This window comes from Heterocephalus glaber, unplaced genomic scaffold (assembly GCF_053883595.1).
Source record: "Heterocephalus glaber isolate CG9 unplaced genomic scaffold, H.glaber_assembly_v1.0 deba00001845, whole genome shotgun sequence".
In the NCBI taxonomy this organism is placed as follows: domain Eukaryota; kingdom Metazoa; phylum Chordata; class Mammalia; order Rodentia; family Bathyergidae; genus Heterocephalus; species Heterocephalus glaber.
Window position 1 is genome coordinate 654,003 of NW_028258494.1, and position 23,358 is coordinate 677,360.

Here is a 23,358-nt window from a genome sequence, read left to right on the forward strand (position 1 = left end):
GTAGAGGCCTCTGTATTAGCTGCTTGATGATTGCAATGATTTTCTTTTTGTTTCTCCTCGGCAGTCACTGACCTGCCAGTAGCAGCCTCAGCAGCAGCAGCAGCAGCAACAACAACAGTGGGAAAATGTGGAGAAGACAGTCTTTACAATTGCCTCCTTCAGTGGCCTCTGGAGCTCAGTCAGGAAGGATGCTGTGGCAGGGAGTGGAGGTTTAAAATCAGCCCCAAATGACCAATAAATACATGACAAAAAATCTTCAACATCTTAGGCCATTAGAAAATGCAAATCAAGTGCTTGCTTCAGCAGCACATATACAAAAATGCAAATCAAAACAATACTGGGAATCCATCTTATTCCAGAAATAATGGCTATCATCAAAAAAATTTTAAATAAAACAAACAAATGCTGGTGAGGTTGTGGGGAAAAGAATCTTTCTCCATAATTGGTGGTAGTGTCAACCAGAACAACCAATATGGACATTAGATTCTTCAAAAAACTAAAACTAGAAATTGTATTTGACTCAGCTATTTCACTTCTAGGAATCTTCTCAAAAGAGTTAAGGACATCATATTTCAGTGAACCATGCATACCATGTTTATAGCAGCATATTTCTAATATCTAAATCTTGGAAGTGGCCTATATGTAGATCAACAGATGAAAGGAAAAGGAGAATATAGTATATATACACAACAGAGGGATAAATTTGAGTCATTTGTAGGAAAATCGATGCACCTCGAGACCATAATGCTAAGTGAAAAAAAGCAGGTACAGGAGGTTAAATATCACATGGTTCCTCTTAAATGAAAAACTCAAAATACAAGTAAAGGGCAAAATAAAAGTTAGATGACAGAAAACAGGAAGGTAGACTTGCTGGAGATGGGAAGGGGATCTGGAGGTGGGGGAGAAGGGAGAGAGATAAGGGGAAGGGGAAATAAAATGATTAAAGTGTGATATGTATTTGTACAATTCCCCAAGATGAGTGTGATTGTTAGGTATTGCAAACGGATGCTATTACAAATACTGTCATGTGCTGCTGCCATGTTGGAGGCAGCAGAAGGGGAGGGTGTTTCCAGGCCTGGGAATGGTGACAGGTGACCCTGGTCCCCCCTCCAGACCTGCAGCCACCTCTCTGGAAGTGGAAGATGCAGCTGTAGATCCTCAACGGGCTCCTGCCCTAGCCCACGGCTTCCACTTTCCTTCTAACAAGAAGCCAACAGGATGCTGCACAGTTATGGAAGAAGAGCAAAAGGAGGTGGAGAATGCTGCTGCTGTCACCTCTCTCGCCTTCCTAACCCAAGCCAGGCCTGGTCTCATGGAGATGAACTCACACACTTCTATCATGGCTGCAGTTTCTGCTGGGACAGGTTCTATATTTCTCTTTTTCTGGATATTTCTCTTATTCTTTTCATATATTATGGAGCATTTGCATTTTCCGTTTTGGAACACTATGCTTTTAAAATTTTCTGTTGAAGTGTTTGTCACTCCTGTGGTTTGAACCCAGCACCTGTACATGCTAGGCAAGTGTTCTACTAACAAGTTATGACACCCGGCTTGTCTTTTTAAATTAATGTGTACTTGAAAGCATTCTTAAATTGGCATATGGTATCAATGTTTTTGTGAATTATATGAATTGCTAATTTCTTTAGATATGTGGCTCCCTTTCAATCATCTATAAAGTGTTCAGTCAGTGTATGCACAAAATCACTCAGTTTCAATATGGTTGCATTTGGCAATATTTTTCCTAAAGACTTGTGATCAATTTTTTGAAAAAAAAAAAAAAAAACTTTGTGGTACTGGTAATAAACACAAGGTCTTCACATTGCTTTCTACCTCAACCTATTTGTTGATTTTTTTAAAAAAGTTTCTTTCTAAGTTGTTAAATTGTTAAGACTGAGTTCAAACATGCAATCCTCCTGCCTCAGTCTTCCAAAGTCAAACGCCATTATGCTCCAATGTGCTTAATAATTCTTGATAATGAAAGCCATACTTACATCAGTACACTTAGAGCACTGACTTGTAGACTTGTAGTTTAGACATAATACCACCTGGAATTTAGTTTGCCTTTGAATTGAGTCAGAAATCTAGGGTCATTTTTGTGCTCAATTCACACATGAATAAATATCATTTAGATGATATTTTCTTGACATCTTTTCTGAACAATGGGGTGATCATATTTATCCTTGCCCTAATCCTAATCACGTCTTAATGATTGTAGTAGCACAGTGCACGTGTTTTACTTTCTGTTTTTGGAGGATGATAACAAACAAATGATAGTTTTGTATTTTTGTATTGGGGATTGAACCCAGGCCTTTATGTATCCCAGGTGAGTGCTCTATCACTGATCTGTATCACTTTCTTCCTTTTAATTTTTTAATTTTAAAATTATTTGTTAATTTCCCCAGACTGGCTTTCAAGATTTGGTTCTCTCACCTCAATTTCCTAAGTGGCTGGGATCACAGGCTTTGTGTCATCACACACAGCTTCATGAGTTACTCTTAATTAAAAAAAAATACTCTCCAAAACTCTCATTCTGTTCTTGCTACAATCTCATTCTCTCCTCCCTTTGAAACAATACCCCTCAAAGGTGTATTCACTCCTCTTAATTCTTCTATATTTTTCTGAGGTCAACACAATCAGGCTTTAGTGTGATTTTTCATCTTTCATTCTCCACCAGTCAGATCTTTGCTCCTGGATGCAGCTTCTTGACTTCTGGTGCCTGATGATGTGGAATGTGTCCCCAATCCATCCAGCAAGCCAACAGTGAACTTGCATACATTCTTCTTGGAGACATTTCTGACCATTTCAGGTGTTCTGAATCTATAATCATGGGGTATAAAAGTAATATAAATAGGTCCCTAACACCCGGAAGGAAGCTCCCCCACCACTAACCCATGCTCCTAGGACAGAGAAGGTGAGCCAGTCCCAGAACCCGGAAGAAAGCTGCCCGGCCACCATCCCATGTTCCTAGGGCAGAGAAGGTGAGCCATGCAAGTGCAAGAAGCACCACCCCCCTGGAAATGAAAAGACATGCAACCAAGACTCAAAAACAGACTTCCAGATCACCTACAGCAACCCCAAAAGGAAAGGAGATGGAAAAATCTGGTACTCAACCACCTGGACTCTCTGAACTGGCAACAAAAGAGGATCTGGAAAAAATGAAATCAGAAATAATAAATCAGATAACAGCAAAGATTATGCTTATAGTGCAAGACATGATTAATAAATCTAGAGAAGACATAGATGAAAAAATAGAGGATCTGAGGAACATGATGGAATCCCAACAAAGGAAATAAATGGAATGCATAAAACAGATGCAAACAGATTTCAGGAGATTAAAAACTCCATCAAAAGTCTGCACAGCAGAATGAACCAATGTGAGGATAGAATTTCAGATATAGAAGATAAGATTGCAATTAGTGAGGAGGAAAAGAAAAAATGTTTTAAAATTGTAAGGACCATGAGAAAACAATCCAACAGCTGCTAGATGAAGCAAAGAAGAATAACATAGGACTGACTGGAGTCAATGAAGAAAGAGGAGAGAGTGCAGATGACATAAAAAAACTCTTCACAGAAGTGATGGCAGAAAACTTCCCAAGGAGGGGAAAAGAACTTGACATACAGATAAGTGAGGCATATAGGACTCCAGCTAGCCTTAATCAAAAAAAAAAATCTACACATAGGCATATAATAGTTAGGATTCCAGAAATCCAACAGAAGAACAAAATTCTACAAGCAGTGAGAGAAAAGAAACAAATCACATACAAAGGGAAGCCTATCAGAATCACAGCAGATTTCTCAGTGCAAACCCTCAAGACAAGAAGAGCTTGGAGTGATGTATTTCAAGCCCTAAAGGAAAACAGCCTCCAACCCAGATTGATATACCCTGCAAAACTATCTTTCAAAATTGATGGAGAAATAAGACACTTTCATGATAAAGAGCACCTCAGCAACTTCATGAATACCAAACCAGCACTCCAAAAAATTTTAGACAATATCCTAGGAAAAGACAATGAGGATCACATCCCCAGGACACCCAGCAGAATGAATCCATTGGGCATGACAAATTAAATGCAAAGGAGGAGAATCCAACAAAAACAAAAAGTCATGACAAGGCTTTTAAAACTTTTAATTTCATCTCCCTAATGAGTGTATAATTCAATCTTGTTATTGTACAGATTGGTATTTTTCTGGTTCTAGAGTTGTGCACCTTTCCTTGTACTATACTGGCTATTTATCATCTTCTTATGTCTACTTTTTAATTGGGTTGTCTATTACTGAGCTGTAAGAGTTCTTTATATATTCTGGTCATAATTTATATGCATTGTAAATATTGCCTAAGGACTAGTTTTCATTTTAATGGTGTCATTTAAAATTCTAAATTTTTATGGAATCTCATTTATCAATTTTTTTTCTTTTATGCATCATGTTTTTTGTATCCTAGGTAGTTCTTGCGTACCCTAAATTCATAAACATTTTAACTTAAAATTTCTTCTTAAAGTTTTATTCTTTTAGGCTTTCATATTTAGTTTCATAGATCCCTTCAAGTTATTTTCATGTATGAAAATAAAGGATTGAGGTTAATTTTTTGCATATGGATACCAGGTGTTCTACTGCCATTTGCTAAAAACATTGTCTTTTTCCTCAGCTCTTGAATTGAGTTTATATTCTATAAAATGCTAATGTTAAATAATCTTTCAAAACTGAGTGGACCATATATGTGTGGTTCTATTTTTGGATTCTCTGTATTATTCCAATGTTCCATATGTCTTTCCCTACACCAACACTGCCTTGATTACTGTAGCTTTAGAAGAAGTCTTAAAATTAGGTACTAAACATCTTCCAACACTTTTTTAAAATTTTTCTAGGCCCTTTTTACTCCCTACATAACTTTTAAATTTCAATATCCAATTCTTCATTTATAACAAGTATACACAGATCTGAATTTTTATATATACCTTGTGTTTTTTAATCCTGCTGAATTCAAATACAAGTTCTAGGGGCCCCTAGAGATTTCTTCCTATTTTCTCTGTACATAATCATTTCATCTACATATAAAGATTTTGCTTCACTACCTTGCCAATCTAATTGTGTCATTTTATTGCCAGACTATTTTGGTTGGGGCTAGGTTTCAAAGTTTAATGGACAGATGAAGAGTAAGCATATCTGCCCTTGTTTCCCACCTTAAGGAGAAAGCATTGTATCTTCTCCATTCATATAAGGTGTTCTCACTGGAAGTATGGAGTACATGTCTTTAATCTGTTGAGAAGGTTCTGTTCTACTTCCAGTCTCCTGATAACTTTTACCATGAACAGCTGTGAAATTTAGTCCATGACTCTTTCTCCAACTAGTGACAGGATCATATGGCTTTTTCCTTTCCTCTGTTTAAATGACGACTTTTTGGGCTGGATATTCCAATGCTGAACCAACACTGCCATCCCTAAAATAAAACCACTTTCTACATACTGCCAGAACTGACTTCTAATAGTTTGTTTTGTCAAACAAATTTCTATCTATGTTAATACTTTTTTCTTCTATTATCTTTATCCAGTTTTAGGATTAGCACAATGTTGATTTCCTAAAATGAGGGGAGAAGTGTTACTTTCTTTTTCTGCTTTAATTGTTTGATATAATTTATCAGTTAAAATGTTTATGAGCCTGCTGTTGTCATATAGGTAGGTTTTCAAGCTAGGAATATACTTTCTTTAATAGATGCTATTCAAATTTTATATTTCCTCCAGAGTTAGTTTCATTAATTTGTCTTCGATGTTACTTCTTAGAAGTTGTCAAATTTATTTCAAAAAAGATTTTTTGTAATATGCTTTCTATATCCTTTTAACTTCTGGAAAGTCTGTGGTAATGTCTCCTGGATCTTAATATTGTAATTTAAAAAATGTATAACTGATATTGTGTAACAGGAAGAAAAGGTCTAAAAGAGCAGGGGAATTGGGAGGGGTAGGGGAAGGGATAAAAAGAAAAGGAAAAAATATGAGAAGAGGAAAAAAATGGAAACAAAATCTTTGCAAATGGGGAAGGTTGGAGGAGGTGAAGGGAGGGCAGAGGAAGGGGAAAAAAATAAGAAACAAGAGACTCATGTAATGGTACAAGATCCCAATGATGTATGTAAATGCATTTTATACCTAAAATGTACCAATAAACTTAATGGGGGAAAATATTGAAAAGTAATATAAATAGGGAAGAAAGAAGTCAAACTGTCTTCATTTGAAGATGATATCATCCCTTACAAAAATGACCCAAAAAAATCCACCAGAAGACCTTTGAGATAACAAACAATTCAGCAAAGTGGCAGGATACAAAATCAATAAAAAATCAACAGTATTCCTGTACAATAACAATGAACCTACCTAAAACTTTATGAAGCAAATTCATTCTTGGTAGTTTACAAAAAATTAAATCCCTGAGAATCAACCTGACCAAGGAGGTAAAGACCTGTATAATGAAAAGTAAAATCTTTGAAAGAAGAGATTGAAGAAGATGTTACAAAATGGAAAGACATCTACTGTTCCTGGATGGGCAGAATCTATATTATTAAAATGACTATATCACCACCACTGTTATATCAATTCAATGCAACTCCGATCAAAATGCAAGTAGTATTTCTTTCTGTTTTTTAGTACCAGGGATTGAACTCAGGTCCTTGTGTTTGTGTACCAGGCGGTGAAACCACTGAGCTAAATCCCCGGCACAAGCAGTATTTCTTACTGAACTAGAAAAACCAATCCTAAAATTGATAAAATGTATAGGAAACCAGAAGAGACCTAGAATATCCAAAACAGTCCTGAGCATAAACACCAAAGTGAGATATTTTATAATCCCAGATTTCAACTTACACTGCAAATCAACAGTACTTAGAACATCATGGTACCAGAACAAAAATAGACATATAGACCAATGGACTATAATAAAAGACACTGAAATAGGCCCACTTATTAACAACGTTGTTGAAGACCCCTGTAGTGGGACAAAAAATTGAGTCATTTGTAAGAAAATGGATGAATCTTGAGACTATAATGCTAAGTAAAGTAAATCAGACTAAGAAGGTTGAATATCACATGATTTCTCATAAATAGGAAGCCAAAATATAAATAATTTAAAGAGAAAAAGAAATGAAAGATGATAGGAAACAGGAGTTAAATATTTTAGAGATGCTGAAAGGGATAGGGGAAGGAGGGAGACGGTAGGGTGGTGGGGAAAGGTGATTAAAAGTGAACGAGATGTGATATGTATATGTATTGATTCTCCAAAATGAATGTAATTATTATTGCAAACATACTAAGAAGATAAAATATTATATCATCATAAAAACAAAAGACAAACATGGGTGATATCTCTCATAAGAGGAATGTAACTGATTTGGTCTGATGGAAGTGGGGAGCAAAATAATTATTACTGGAGTAGGGGAGAGTAAGAGGGAGGGGTGAGAAGGTGCTGTCAATCAATAGGCACCATATTATTGACTGAGAATCGTAATGAGTTCCAGTGTTCTAGGGCACAGCAGGGAGACCATACTTAGCGAAAATGCTTTGTATATCTCAATCTAGGTAGAAGAGGAAAATTTGAATGTACTCACCAGAAAGAAAAGACAACTGTTTAAGGAAATGGATAGGGTAATACTCTCAGTTGCTTATTACCTAATGGATACAAGAATCAAAACATCTCACTGTACATCAGAAGTATGTGAAGATATTAAGTCAATCAAAAAGAAGAAACATTACATGCCCATCTATATATTCCTGCCTGCCACACCATATGTATATATGCTTATATCTATCGATACCTATATTTCTGTCTGTATGTCCATTTGCCATCTATCTATTATCTATCTATCTATCTATCTATTATCTATTATCTATTATCTAAAGAAGCTGGTTATCTTTTCTTGGAGACTCATCTCCTTCCTGGACCTTTGGTTGTCATTACCTAGAAAGAACTACTTTCTTGCTCATGGAGATGAATCCATAGAGCCTTTGACTTCAGCGTGCTTATTGGGTCTTGTTCGCATTTTAAAAATTTTAATTTTCATCATAGGAATAATTTTATCTACTTTTTAATGTAACTGTCCTCTCTGTGGTTCCTGGAAAATTTGAAATTATTTTTAATCCTGTTAATGATTTTCTATTTTTATTTGCTATTCTTTTTTAAAAAATGAATTAAGATGGTGAATAAAGATATCACAAGCCCATCTTGCCATGAACTTCAAACAATTTTCCTGAAAATTATAAATTCATATAAAATCCTTCAATGTGCTACAAACTGTGTTGATACACACATGAAAATATTGACGTACTTTTCATGGAGCACTGCCTATAATTATGAAATGATGGTTGAAATCTGAAATTATGTGCTCAGAATATAGACACATTTGCATAGTACTACCACTTAGTGATTTTGTAATTGAGTGAACACCTTTCTTTATTAAAAATGAAGTACTGAGTTAGGAACAGTGGTGCATGCATCCCAGAGTTCCAGCACTGGGGGAGGTTCAGGCAGAAGAACCTCAAGTATGATCTTTCCCTGGGAAATTTAGCAGTCTAGCGAGAACCTGTATAAAAATACAAATTAAATGGCTGGATGTAACTCTGTGTTCAATCACACCAGCCCCAAATAAAACACAAACCATAACTTCCACTAATGTTTTCTTTTTGTGAAAAAAATTATTGAAACTATGGTGACAATATTGAAAAACCTAGTGAAATTAGGGCTTCTAATTCTAATTCTAATCAGGGATTGGGAGTCCTGTGTGTATTTCTTGCAATCTACATTGACCACACAAATGAATTAAATCTTCCGTGTGAAATATAAAAAATAATCTTACGTTGGGACATCAGTCTTATATAAAAAGACACTCCAGAGAGCTTACATTTTATAATAATTGAAATAGGGCCAGGGATTTAGCTCAGTGGTGCCACTGCCTGCCTCACAAGCACAAGGTCCTGAGTTCAATCCCTGGTACCAAAAAAAAAAAAAGAGATAATATTAATAACTATGTTTTTTGTACTGACATATATATGGCATACATTCATGCCTAAATTGGGAATCAAGCTGCCTGATTTAAGTAGAGTAATTACATAGAGATACCTTCTCTTGTAACTTAAAAGGAACATGGGAATATGTTAGAGAAGTGCTCTGTATTTTGTATTCAAGATTCACTAAATGGAAAGGAACACAGCAAACAATCTCAAGGAATCTGATTATTTTAAAATTCTCACTTCAACAGATTTGACCTATGAGAATATGCATCCTTGAAATCAGAGTGATTGTAAAGTAGCTGATCTAATGATGAGCTTCGGATATAGACACTCCCACCAGGATTGCAGAGACTATGGGACCACCTTTTTCAGCAGCCTGTCATAGGGCAACACCTGGACATTTTCCAAGAGGTGATGCTTCCTGACTTAGAGCCTGGTGACCGTTTTATGCTATTTTCACTTCCTGATGGCACGGTTTCCATCTTACATATGCAGGTCAGATACTACTGATCATTGTTCCTCTTGGAACCAATCAGGTAACAGAGTGTCCCTTACCAAATGCTTTGAAAGTGAGGAGAGATATTCTACTAAAATTTCATTTTGTGAAGAAAAGAGAAGGAATGCATAAAATGATGAAAAATAAAGCCTATGAAAAATAAAAATAAAATAAAAATAAAGCCTCTCCCATCAAATATTGCCCATCCTCTTGGCAGTTCTCCTAAATATTTGCATCCACACTCAATTACTCAATCCACAAGGACTACTTCTTATGAGAAATCAGCTGTTTCTAAAGTGTGATGAGCATTACAAAACATTTTCACATTCACTTTTATTCTCATGGTAATGTTGGGCAGTGGGGATTTGATGAGTGTACTTATGGGTAGGGCTCTCAGAAACAATTACCAGAGATTACAATAATTAACAGTAGAATTTATTTTCACAGCTTCAGAGACTAAAGTCCAAAGATCAAGGTGCCTACAGAGGTGGGTAGCTAATATATTTCCATCTATGTTGTACATATATTTTAATATTTACCCCATTTATATCAAATTCTTCAATAGCATAAAATCTATAAACTAAATAGCTCTTCAGAATTCCTTCCCCTAGGACTATCAGATGACCCAGGGCAGCAACCTGTCATCTTCACCCTCTTCCGGGAGATGTACCTGGTCACCATCCTGGGAAACCTGACTCCCACCTCCATAACCCCATGTATTTCTTCCTCTCCAACCTGTCCATGGCTGACATCTTTTTAAGCACCACCATAATCCTAAAGATTCTGGTGAGCATTCAAGCACAGGATCAGAGCATTATCTAGAGGGAAATCCTCTCCCAGGTTGGCTTTATCATCACTTTTACATTCTTTAAAAACTCCCTCCTTGCTGTCATAGCCTACGATTGCTATTTGGCCATTGGTCACCCCCTCAGGTACACAATATTCATGAACCCTTACCTATGTGGTCTGCTGGCTCTGTTGTCTCTGTTAGCATTGTGCATGCCCTGCTCCATAGCCTGATGCTGCTGCAGCTGTCCTTCTGCAGAGACCTGAGAATCCCCCACTTCTGTGAACCTACCCAGATTATCAAACTTACCTGTTCTGATACTCCAATTCATAAGATCCTTATGAATGTTGTATCTGACATATTTGATAGTGTTCCTCTCTCTGGGATCATTTTCTCTTAATCTGCACTGAATTCTCTATTTTGAGAATGAAGTTCTCAGGAATATTGCATAAAGCCTTTTCCACCTGTGGATCTCACTTGTCTTTCATTTTCCTGTTCTATGGGACAGCTTTTGGGTGTGTACATTGGGTCCACAATTACTGATTCACCCAGGAAGGCTGCAATGGCTTCAGTGATGTATACCATTTTCCATCAAATGATAAATCAATTTATCTACAGTTTGAGCAACAGGGACATGAAAAAAGCCTTGAAAAAACTCAATGGTAGGTTAGTTTCTTATTCATGATGATGTGTAATTTGCTTTGGACTTATGTTTCTCGAATGAGTCAAAGAAACAGCATCCCTAATGATCTCAAATGTATGAAACTTCTGTCACTATTACCTGTTAAATGACTAAGCAATTGACTGACCAGGTGCATTTCATGTTGCTTAGATATGGGCTACTCCTTGGTCACATGTCCACCTCTGTGATGTGTAATGCCTGATTTATATTTTCCAAATACAGTAAATTTGTCCAAGTTCCACAGAAGCAAAATGGGAAGCAAATGTTGCAATTCTGTGAAATATTTTTGGTACACACTTTAGACATGGCAAGTTGGAGAAGATGTAAAGGATAGGACATTATTTAGTAAAGCCTTTGACCATATCAAAAGAATAGTTTCTACCTGATAGTGTAGTTAAAGTCATGTGAATTGCATCCTACAGTGGGGCTAAGCAGTGGAAGCTCTCTGTATGTGAAAGAATTACTAGGACCAGCTCTTGATACATTATTTCTTTCTGACACAGAAGAGAATCCACCATATTCAGGATCATTGTTTATAAAACTATCATTATTTAATGATAAGGTTAATTTGGACAGATTATGTGATATTTGGAACTGATCAATAAACATTTTAATTGTAATAAGAAAAAAAAACACCTTAATTTCAAAGCACTAATATCTTTAAACAATAGAGTTGCCTTTTGTTAACAAGGACTCCAGGGGGCAGGTATATATCAGATCAGTGTTTAGAACCTCATTGTAATCTCCACGAGCTATTCTCATCATAGAGCTAGTTCTCCTTCATGTTAACAGGTAGTTGTGGTAAATGCAGATGTCATACCTGGCCATGATGCCAGAGACAGGAAACTGGTTTTCTTGGTCCATTGGTGGTTAAGTTTCTCATGGATCATCTGTACTATCTCTGTAATGGACAGAATTGAGGCTCAAACATATGTCCAGATCCTGTCCCACCAGTATCATATTTTCTCATATGTCATATGGGTGAATGTTGCTTGTTGGCAGAAAGGAGTAATTTCTTGATTGTATGTTTGACTCCGAAAACGTGATTATATGTTTCTTTATTAGAGAGAGAGAGAGAGAAAGATAGTTCACTGGTAAAGTATGAGTTAACTATGGGGGCAGTAATTGGATTGATCAGCCCATATGTAATTGCTCCTATCTACTCATTTTTGCCCACCAAAGCCATTATTCCTCAGATCAGTTCCACAGACATCCCCAGTTTCTTTAACTAGTCTTCTTTTTGAGCCCATGGAGGTTCAAACTGCTAGAAGGATCCTCTATCTTGTTATGTTCCCCAACATTGTGTTTCAGAATCAATTGGTTGGATTTAGCTGTCATTTACCTGTTTTCAATGTTTTTCTTTTTACATTGGGTTTGATGGCATTAAAAAAAAGAAGCTTTATTAAAGTGTGTGTTAGTAATACAGAATGGTGTGCTTTGTTTTAGGAAGTTCATACACATATTTAATATATTTTGACCATTTTTAATCTCATTACTCCACTATCTGTCTTCACCCTCTCATCTTCCCCATCTCTAAACATCTACATCCTATTTTCCTGCCAAATCAAGTAAGGATATTTCTGATGTAGCCTAAGGGTTGGGGATTTTACCTACTCTTGGGATTGAAGTTAGGACCTCTGCACTGAGCTATAGCCCCAAACTTCTTGTCTTATGTATGTATGCTTGTATTTATGTATTTAGAGATATGGTTTCACTAAGGTGTTGTTACCTAAGTCAGGCTCTGACTCTCTTCCTCTCTCTCTTTTTCTTGAGTGGTCAATTCCATTGATTATTATTCTTTTAAGATGTTTGTGGTATGCAGTGTTTTTATTCAGCCTGGGAATATGCTATGTACACATATCACCATCTTCTTACTCTTCCCTTACCATTCTAGTCCTTCCCTCTCCCTCCTTACACAGATCCCCTTCCAATCTCTACAGACTATCTCCTTATTCCTTCATGTGCTTCTTTATTTTCCTCTTTAAATTGTTTATATTTTGGGTCATTTATATTAAAGAGAACATGCAATATTTAATGTTTCATGACGGACATTATCCTTAGCATCACTGTGTCAAGATCCATCCATTTTTCTTTGAAAAATTTCAGATTTATCCATTATGGGTCCAGAAATTTAGCTCAGTGTTACTGCACCTGCCTCATAAGCACAAGGTCCTGTGTTCGATCCCTGGTACCAAAACAAAAAAAAATTATCCTTTATAGCTGACTAGTGCTTCATTGTGTATACAAATCACACTTTCTTCATTCATTCATCTATTGATGGCTTTTTCCATGATTTACACATTGTGAGTTGTTTTGCTGTAAACATGGATATGCATATATCAATGCAGTAGAATAACTTTAGCTCTTCTGGGAACATAACCAGGAGAGAGAGGTATAGCTGGGTCAAATGGAGTTTCTATTTTCAGTTTCAGGAGAAATTGCTGTGGCTATTTTCAAAGTAGTTATAATTGTCTACTTTCCCCTCAACAATGTAGAAGGGTTGTTTTTCACTCAATTTCTCTAGCTTTTGCTGTTTTTTGAGTCCTTGATAGTGGTTATTCTTACTGAGGTGAGAGAGAATCTCAGTATTGTTTTATGCATTTACTAATAGCTAAAGATGGTGAACATTTTTTCATGTATTCATTGACATTTTGTATTTATTCTATATTTCATTAATATTTTATGAAGTGTATATTTCAATTGCCTATTTTTTTGATTGGGTCTTTTTATTTATGTGGTCTTTTTTTTTAGTTCTTTATTCTAAATTAAACCTCTGGCCATAGAATAGCTGATCAAATTTTATTTTCTATTCTGTAGGTTGTCTTCACTCTGGTGGTTGTTTCCTTTGCTGGGCAGAAGCTTTTTAATTTGATATAATCCAAGTATTTGATTCTTGGTATTATGTCTTGTGAAATTGTTTTTTCTAGTAGGTCTTTGCCTATGCCAATGTCTCCAGCAGTTTTACCAATTTTTCTTCCAGAAGATTCAGTGTTTCTATTTTTATATATAGGTCTTTAATCTATTTTGATTAGATTTGATTTGATTACAGGATGGGAGATATAGATCAAGATTCATTCTTCACCATGTGGCTAACTAGTTTTACCAGCACCAGTTGTTGAAGAAGCTTTTCTCCCATGTTTATTAGTAACTTCTCTGTCAAAGATCAACTGGCTAAAGATGCTCTGTGTTATTTATCCACTTTGTATTCTATTTCATTTATCAATATGTCTCTTTTGATGCCAGTTCCATGTTGTCTTTACTGCCATGGCTTGTAGTATATCTTGGAGTCTGGGATTGTAATGACTCCTGCCTTGCTCTTGGTTTCCAAGATTTCTTTGTCTATTCTGTTTCTTTTCTGTTTTCATATAAACCCTAGTTTTATGTTTTCTAGTTCTGTATAAATAGCTGCTGTATTTTGCTTTGAATCCATATCTAATTTTTAGTAATAGGGTAATTTTGATGACATCTGCTTATTCAAGAACAGGAGATGTCTTTCCATTTTCTAATGCCCTCCTCAATGTATTTTTTCAGAGCAATTTAATTGTTGTAGAGCTTTTTCAGTTGGTTAGGTTAATTACAAAGTTTTTTAATTTTTTGAGGCTTTTGTGAATGGGATTTTTTTTTTTTTTTTTTTTTTTTTTGGTACCGGGGATTGAACTCTGGTCCTTGCACTTGTGAGGCAGGGGACAGAAACACTGAGCTAAATTCCAGGCACCGAATGGGATGTTTTTGCTGATTTCTTTCAGTAGGCTCATTCTTAGTGCATAGAAATGCTATTGTTTTTTGTGTATTTGTTTTGTATCATGTCACTTTGCTTAAATTTCTTTTTGAATTTTAACAGTCTTCTGATGGTGTTTTGAGAACCTTTATGTAAAGGATTCTATCATTTGCAAATAAGGATATTTTAACTTCTTTCTTTCCTATTCAAATTCATTTTATTTCTTCTCACCTAATTGCATTAATTGCTAAAATATTGAGTTCTGTATTGAACAGAGTAATGTTAGTGGGCACTCTTGTATTTTTCTGGGGTTTTTTTTGTACCAGGGATCGAACTCAGGACCTTGTGCTTGGCAGGCAGTCACTGCACCACTGAGCTAAGCCCATGGCCCCTTTTTCTGGTTTTAATGTGATGGCTTTCAATTTTATTCCCAATTAATATGTTGTTGGCAGTGAGTTTTAAATCTTATCATTTGAAGGTAAGATCCTTGTAAACAAATTTTGTCAAGGTTTTTCTCATGAATAAATATTGGATTTTGTCAAAGTAATTTTTCTGTATCTATTGAGAAAATCATGTGAATTTTATCCTTACTCCTGTTTATGTGATGTATTATATTTATTGTTTTATCAATGTTGATCCATCCTTGCATTGGTAGTAACTGGTTATGGTGTTTGATCTTTAAAGATCTTGTTCTCTGGGACAGATTTGGGAGAGTAAATTTGATACACAGTTACTGATCACCCAGGAAGATTTCTGTGGCTTCAATGATGTATAGTGTGGTACATCCACTGCTGAATCTCTTTATCTATAGTTTGAGGAACTTGAAAACAAAAGAATCCTTGAGTAAATTTATTGGAGGGACAGCTCTTTTTCTAATATGTTATTTAATTTGGATTTGTGTTTCTTGAGTAAGTGGAATACACAGCATCCCTAGTGATCAAGAGTATCTGAAACTTCTACCATGACAGACTGCTATATGGCTAATCTAATAACCAGGCTCATTTTCACTTGACTTTAACTAGGATATTGATTTTTGTCTAGTTCACTAATTTTTGACACCTGCTTTATATTTTTCCAAACATAATCCATGCACAATTACATTGTTCAGGTTTCATAAAAGTAGAATTTGAAGTAGGTGTCCTAGTTTTGGTGAATTAGGGGGGACCCTTTAAATGTGATGTTGAAGAAGGTGTACAGGGCTAGAAGTGTTTTAAACAAAGCTTTGGTCCTATATAGAAAATATGTAGAGAATGGGTTCCACCATGTGCATTGATTACTAGTGTTAATCCTACTGCAGGAAAAGCAGCAGACATTCATTGTTTGTAAAGCAATTAGTAGGATCATTTGCTGGCAAAACACTCTTCTTTAAGGTAATAACAATATGCACCATATTCTGGGAAATCATCCAAAAATTGGCTTAATTATATGTTCTTTCAGTATTGTGAATTATGTCACATGAATTGTCTATTCCCCTTGTTCTGAAGGAAATAAAAGATACTTTTTTATTCAAAGGGGAACTATTGGCTGTAATCGAGTGGTTTTTCATATTTGGATATTTCCAATGAATTTTCCTAAGTGATTTCTATCACAATCTGTGCATATTTAATATTTCCATTAAGCTTAATATCTGATTTAAAAGCTTATATTTCTATATAGTTGAAGTAGATATCTTTGGGGCTTATATGTGTGTGTGTGTGTGTGTGTGTGTGTGTGTGTGTATAATTCATTTTAAGAGCATATGTCTTTGTGGATACTTCTAGTGTTTAATTCATGACCACAAATACTTAGTTTTAACATAGTTTAGGATTTTCCCTCATAGTCTGTGCTAAATAGGTTTTAATATCAAAATCCATAGTTTTCTTATAAGATTTGTCATCTTGTGTTTAGTAAATGAGACTAAAAGCACCTGAAATGAAGAAAAACTCAAATCAAGAACAAGACAAGGGCATCCACTCTTACCACTCTTGTTCAAAATACTACTTGAAACACAAGAATCAGGCATGAGAAAGCAATAAAAAGGATCTGGATAAAAATGAAGTCATATTATCTTTATTTACAGATGACATGATCTTTTACATAGAAAATTAAATATACTCCACCAAAATAATCTTAGAAACATGAAAAACTAGAAAATCACGGGTTACAAAAGCACTACACAAAACCAACCACTTTTTTGTATGGCAGCAATGAATGCACTGACAAATAAATCAGGAAGATAATCCCATTTGTAGCACTTTAAAAGTGTTTAATAAAAAGGAATTAAACAAGCAAGAAAGGAAAGACATCTATAATGAAAACTATAGTAATTTGAAAAAAGAAATTAAAGATGATAGAAAATAGAAAGACATTTTTACTTGATAAACGGGAACAATATTGTCAAAATGAATGTATTATCAATGATTCATAAATTTAATGCAATTCCAATAAATAAACCAACAACATTCTTTAATGAATACAAAAATCCTACAATTTATATGAAACCCAAAGGAGCCCCAGGATACACAAATCAAACCTGGGTAACAATAGCAAAGCAGGAGGTATCACCATCCCACTCTTCAGATAATATAACAAATCTGTAGTGATAAAACCCTGATACTGGCACTGAAACAGAAGAATTGATTAACTAACCAGCATTGATCATGAAGAAAAAACTCCATGCACTTTCAGCAATCTTATCTTTGACATAGGGGCCACAGACATACACTGGAGAAAAGATAGCCTCTTTTACACATGGTGTTGGGAAGACTGATTAATCCACATGCAGAAGAATGAATCTACACTCATTTACCTCACCCTGTAGTAAAATGAAACAAAAATGTATGAGATACCTACATAGAAAAGCAGAAACACTGAATATGCTGGAATATAAAATAGGTAAAACTCTTGAGATTATTGGTGTAGTCAAGGACTTTCTGAGCAGAAACCTAATTTCAGGAGAAATAATACTAAGTATCATGAAATGGAATTATATCAACTATAAATATGCACAGTGAAGGAAATAACCACAAGAGTAAAGAGACAAATTTTGGAAGGGGAAAAATTTGTTCAGCTATTTTTTGGATAGGGGAGTAACACCTAGATTATATAAAGATGTCTAAAAACCAGACATCCAAAAATTTAAAAAATACTAAATTAAAAATGGGTGATTGAAATGTATAGCCACTTCTCAAATGAAAAAATACAAATGATCGATAAGTTAAAATCAGAATTAGACTTTTATATTATACATTACATAAGGATTCATCTGAAACTAAAGGGTAACACTGGATGTAATATATGTAATGAGAAGTATGTAATATATGTAATGTTTTCAGGGCCCATGAAATGGAGATGAACAGACAAAATGCTGAGAAATAAGTGATGGAAACATGTTCCCATGGGCCAGAAAATCCCTCACTTCTATAGAGTTGATCTTTAAGGATATGTACTTCTGGGAGCAGATTTATAGTAAAATAGCTGGCTTAATGAGGAGCTTTGGATATTGATCCCCTGGGGATCCAGATATTGTAGAAGTCAGCCTGTGACCACTTCCCCCACTGTCCTGACCAGTTAAGAAGCAACACCTGAGCTTCCTGCCAAAGATGATCTTTGTTGACCAGAAGCGTGTTGATTCATTCAATCCACTAGCCCTTCTGGAGGACACATCTCCATTTGCAATACTCAGGTGAGATACTGAGCATCATTTTTTTAAAGACAACCAGGTAATAAAGTCTCATATTTAATGCTTTGGAAGTGAGGTCAGACATGACTCATATATCTAATTCATTTGTTATTTATTTCACTTTAGTTGCTACATATTTTATAATATATCTATGCCAAAGGAATATTGGTATTATTGATTCCTTTCTCATTTTTTCACCATGACCATCATAACCAAAGGTGGCTGCAACACATAAACACTTTCCTAGGATTTTCATTTATTATGCTAGCAATGCTCTCTTTCTTTTTTCTTTCCTCAGTTGCCTTGGTACACTGCTTATTTATGAAGAAAGAATAGTTCCATGTATAATAGTACAAGACAACACAAAAATAAAAGAATATGAAATGTGAATACAAACATTCCATGTGCTGATCTCAGTGCTGGGTGTTTGAATCTATTTGTTTCTCACCATATAACACCCCCATAGTTTTTTCCAGGTCTGTATAAAATCATTGAATAAAATGTATCCTTGGAAGGGATACAAAGTGGTGGTTGGTACCTATATAAAATGAAAAATGATCATTGTAATCAAACAGGAATCATATTACTCCTGCTGTACAAATATGAGGTCTGGATTCTCATATCCTTGAAGATTTTCCCCTTTCAGAAAGCATGTAATAAGGCCTGGGTCGGATTCAACATGTATGAGTCCAGAATTGCACTGAATGATAAATGATGTTGGAACCTCTTTTTTATCTCTTTGAAGAAAGGGACCATTGCTCTACCATGACACTCCTAGTAGGATCCTGATTATCTTCTATGTATCTTACAAATCTGTGTTTTCTTGTAAGTTTCTGTTTTCTGAATATGACCAAATAATTTTTATTTTCATGTTCTAGAAGTCTATGTATGTCACTATTTCTCTCATTTAGCTGCTTTAGTAATGATATGTTACTTCTGAAATTAAGAGAAGAAATAGCCAAGAGACAGAGAATGATATATACAGAGGTGTCCAATTTGTTCTAAAATTAATTGCTAAAGAACATGGCACACAGTTTGTAGAAGAGTCTTATGAACTTGAAGTTTACAGGTAACCTTCTGTCGTCTTTGCTCAGGTCCACTGAATAGATGTCAAAAACCTGCTGCAACTAATTTCATAGGTAGAGATGGACAGATCTTGAAAGAAAAAGACTAGAGGAAAATATTAAAATAATGAGAATAAATGGTGAGATCTCAATTATCAGTGTGCAATGACAATTCTGTCGTAATTGTCATATGCTAGTGTAGATAATCATTTTGTGTAAGATGGAAATCATATAACTCTAGGCCTGAAGAGAAAATGAAGTGAAAATTTATTGTGAGAAAGAAACACAGCTGGGTGCTCCATTGATGGAGTCCAGAACAAAGGAGACATTTGACTCTTATGAAGTCTTCAAAGAATATCATTAGTCATTAAAGTTTTCAAAGGTTCAAGGGTCTACAGTTGGAGTGGAGTTTGGTTTCTTGTATGAGCTTCTCCAGTTTGCCCAGGAAGTCTGCTATCTTATCTCAAGGAGTGTAGCCAGCTGCCCCTTTGATGAAACATCCACTTTCTTTCTCTCATTATTGCACGGAAGTGTAACTGCCCACTTGTTTCTTTCTTTCTCTCTTTTTTTTTTACTTCTGTTCTGCATTCATTTATTATTTATTTATTTATTTATTTATTTATTTTTGCTTAAATTCTTCTATTGGTACATTTTAGGTATACAATACATTTACATTTATCATTGGGTGGTTGTACCTGTACATGATGTATCTTGGTTCTTATTTTTTTCTCCATTACCTGTCATCCCTTCACCTCCTCCACCCATCCCTATTTACATAGACTTTGTTTCCATTTTTTTCTTTTCTCATAATTTTTCCTTTCCCTTCTTTCCTTTCCCCTTACCCTCCCACTTCCCTTATCCCTTTGGACCTTTTCTTACTATTTCAAATTATCAATTATTTGTTTTAATCCTTATGACCACTTGTTTCTTTCCAAGTTGTTACTTCAAAGTCTTTCCCTGCCTCAGTATCCAGAAGCATTAATAGTGCAAGCTCTAGAGAATTATCTCAGCAGTTAGTGTAGCTGAGGTCAAATATAGGTTTTTCCAAGTACTGTTTATTTCATATGCACAATGTAACATTGCTCTACCTGAGGATTCTCTTAGATAAATAGGGATGGTAGCAGGAAATCCCATGTGAATTTGACACAATCTACTGGTTTTCTAAGGCAAGCTAGATTTAGGGAACCATTGCATTGGAAGACAGATTTCATAACTGCATTCTCATCTTTGGTTTGCCTGAGACATGGAACATTTCTAATTGTCAGGTCATACAGAAGGTTTATTGACACATGCACTGCTGGCCCCATCAGCAGAGTTTATGTTGAAAAAGTTTGGAGATGGGACAATGAACTTTCATTTTTACATGCTTCCAAGTGATACTGCTGATGGTGCTAACACATTATTTCATGCCATATTTCCATCAGATGCAATGTGGAAGCTAGAAACCAAACAGATGTTGCAATTTTTTTCTTCTTGCAGTAACAGATGATCCAGCCCTGCACCTGCTCATCTTCAGCCTGTTTCTGTCCGTGTACCTGGTCACCATCCTGGGAAACCTGCTCATCATTCTGGCCATCAGCTCTGACTCCCACCTCCACACTCCCATGTACTTCTTTCTCTCCAACCTGTCCTTCACTGACATCTGTATGAGCACCACCACAATCCCAAAGATGCTGGTGAACATCCAAGCACAGGATCAGAGCATCACCTACATAGGCTGCCTTACTCAGGCCTGCTTTGTTTTGTTTTTGCTGGTTTGGAGAATTGTCTCCTGGCAACAATGGCCTATGATCACTATGTGGCCATTTGTCACCCCCTGAAACACACAATTATCATGAACCCCTGCCTCTGTGGTCTCCTGGTTCTACTTTCCTTGCTCATCAGTACTCTGAATGCCCTCCTCCTTACTCTGTCAGTGCTGCGGCTGTCTTTCTGCACAGATCTGGAAATATCCCTCTTCTTCTGTGAACTTGCTCAAATCATCAAACTTGCCTGTTCTGACACCATCATCAATAACATCCTCATATATGCTGCAGCTTTCATATTTGGTGGTGTTCCTCTCTCTGGAATTGTTTTCTCTTATGCTCTAATTGTCTCATCTGTTTTGAGGATTCCATCAGTTAGAGGAAGGTCTAAAGCCTTTTCAACGTGTGGGTCTCACCTGACAGTTGTCTCCCTGTTCTATGGGACAGGATTGGGTGTCTACATTAGTTCTGCAGTTATGGACTCCTCCAGAAAAACTGGTGTGGGTTCAGTGATGTATTCTGTGGTACCTCAAATAACAAACCCCTTTATTTACAGTCTGAGGAACAGAGATATGAAAGAAGCATTAAGGAAGTTCTTCAGTAGAGTGTCTTCTGTTCTGTGATATGTCTTTTGCTTTGAACTGGGATTTACACAGTAAGCCACAGTGACACAAATACTGGTGTGTTAGAATGCTTGATTCTTCCATCACCAAGTTCATCAAAATGACCAGATCATGATATAAAGGCTAAGTATATTTCAACTTTGTATTTCATTCAACTTTGTATTTCATGTATTGGTTCTGCCTATCCAGGGACAAGGTTGTCTTTCCATTTATGTGTGTCCCCTTAGATCACAGTTCTCATTGTAGAGGGCTTTCTCTTCCTTGCTTTAAATAATACTTAGGTATTTAATTGTTTTTGAAACTATTGTAAAAGGTATTGTCTCCTTGATTTCCTTCTCAGTGTGTTCACTGGTGATATACAGGAATGGTATTCATGTTTGTGTATTGATTTTGTGTCCTGGAACTTTGCAGAAATTATTAGTTTTGGTAATCTTTTGGTGGAATTTTTGGGTCTTCTATGTATTAGGTTATGTCATCTGCAAATATGAATACCTTGACTTTTTCCTTTTCTATGTGTGCCTCTTTTATTTTTCTCTTCACAGAGAGCTCTGGCTAAAGTTTTTCTTTCTTGAATACAGTTTTATTAATTCCATCCAGCAATGAAAAATTATGGTGAATGGGCTAGTTCAGGCCCACTAAGGAAAAACATGTGACATTAGAAGTTTTATTCTTTGAACGTAGCAATAAACTCAATAAATAAAGTTTTGAATTATGTTGAACAGAAGTGACAAGAGTGGAAATCTTTTCTTGTACCTGACTTTAGGGGAAAGATTTCAGATTTTCCCCATTTAATATGATGGTGGCATAGGTTTGTCATTAATGACTTTGATCAGACTGAGATATGGTCATTCTATATGTATTTTTTTCTTCAGGTGTTTTTATTATAAATGGATATTGGGTTTTTTCACAGCCTTTTTATGAATCTAATCAGATGATCATGTGGCTATTTCCCTTGCTTCTGTTTAACTGATGTATTACATTTAGTAATTTATACATGTGGAACCATCCTTGCATCATGAGGATGAATTCAACTTGATCATAATGTATGATTTTCTTGATGGTGTGCTACATTCTATTTACTAATATCTTGTTGAGGATTTTACATCGCTGTTTTGTAGAAAAATTGGCCAGTAGTTTCTTTTTTACATATTTTTTTCTGGTTTTGATATCAGGGTAATGGCACCTTTCAGGAATGAGTTTGACAGTACTCCTTCGATTTCTATCTCAGTAAAAATTCTGAGGTGTATTGGCATTAGATCTTTTCTAAAGTTCTTGGGATTTCAGTGGTGAATCTTTTCAAGCCTTCATCTTTTCTTTTTCAGTAGATATTTTATTACTGCCTCATTGCCTGTTATTGGACTATTCAGTTTTTTATCATCTTGATTAAATTTTTGGAACTCATATGCATTTAGAAATCTACCCATTTCTTTTAGATTCTCCAGTTTAGTGGAGTACAAGTTTTCAAAGTAGATACTTATAAAACTCTGGATGTTAGAGTGTTCATAGTGATTTTGACTTTTTCATTTCTAAACGCATTGATACAGTTTTGACTTTCTTTCTCTTGGAAAGTTTGGGTTAGGATTGTCTAGTTTGTG

General features: G+C 35.5%; 1 pseudogene; it reads left to right on the top strand.

Moving 5' to 3' along the window:
• The first annotated feature begins 1,081 nt into the window (after nt 1-1,081).
• On the top strand, nt 1,082-21,763 carry LOC110347223 (olfactory receptor 7G2-like; annotated as a pseudogene).
• The last annotated feature ends 1,595 nt before the right edge of the window (nt 21,764-23,358 follow it).